Source organism: Acyrthosiphon pisum, chromosome X (assembly GCF_005508785.2).
Source record: "Acyrthosiphon pisum isolate AL4f chromosome X, pea_aphid_22Mar2018_4r6ur, whole genome shotgun sequence".
In the NCBI taxonomy this organism is placed as follows: Eukaryota; Metazoa; Arthropoda; class Insecta; order Hemiptera; family Aphididae; genus Acyrthosiphon; species Acyrthosiphon pisum.
The window spans coordinates 102700228-102701077 of record NC_042493.1 but is presented as its reverse complement, the minus strand read 5'-3'; positions in this window follow the sequence as shown (position 1 = coordinate 102701077).

The window sequence follows — 850 nt, the reverse complement described above, 5'->3', positions numbered from 1 at the left end:
TGTAACAAACATGTGTAAACATAAAAATGTAATTATTGATAAATGTAAACTTTTAGGAAGGTGCTTGAAGTGACGGAGAATCAAATTGAGTTAATTTTTCTCGGTTAGGCGATAAAAATGAACTTTTTAGGGGGGAGATGTAACGGATAGTATCCGTTTTCTCACAATACACAATTAATAAACCAATAATAGTAAATATATTGAAATTATAGTCAGCGATAGAACTATCGAATAAATGAATAGGCAAATGACCTCAATGACATATTGGCAAATTTCAAAATACAAATAGACAAACGGGATAAAGGAGAAGGCTGACTGGGTATTCGTAATCATTCGAGTATAATATATTATATTATATTATAGTCGAATATAAAGAAATTCATATAATAGTTGACGAAATATGAGAGCTTGCCATTATCGCAAAATAGATAACTAATATTAAACTAGAAGCAGGATGTAAAAGATAGATAACCATAGGCGATTCACTATACTTCGTGGAAACAGCATTATGCTTTTCTATACATGCACACCGCAGTCTACAGATTAGGAATATCGCAAGTGCGTGGGCTGAGTCGATGGTCACACGGATCACATCCGTTAGAGACGAGATAGCGTATCGATAGCCAGGGGGAGCAGGGACCCGAATATAAAAGGGAGCCTGAAACAGCCTGTATTCAGACGTGTCTACTCCAGAGCACAACAAGCACCTTTCACGTCACTCTGTGTAGTAACTTGTCATTTGGACTTAGACAAAATTACTGAAGAACATTTTAATAAACTACAAAGTATTTTTTCATCTGTCTACATTTATTTATAAACTACCCTGTCAACATCTTCATCATCAACAAAG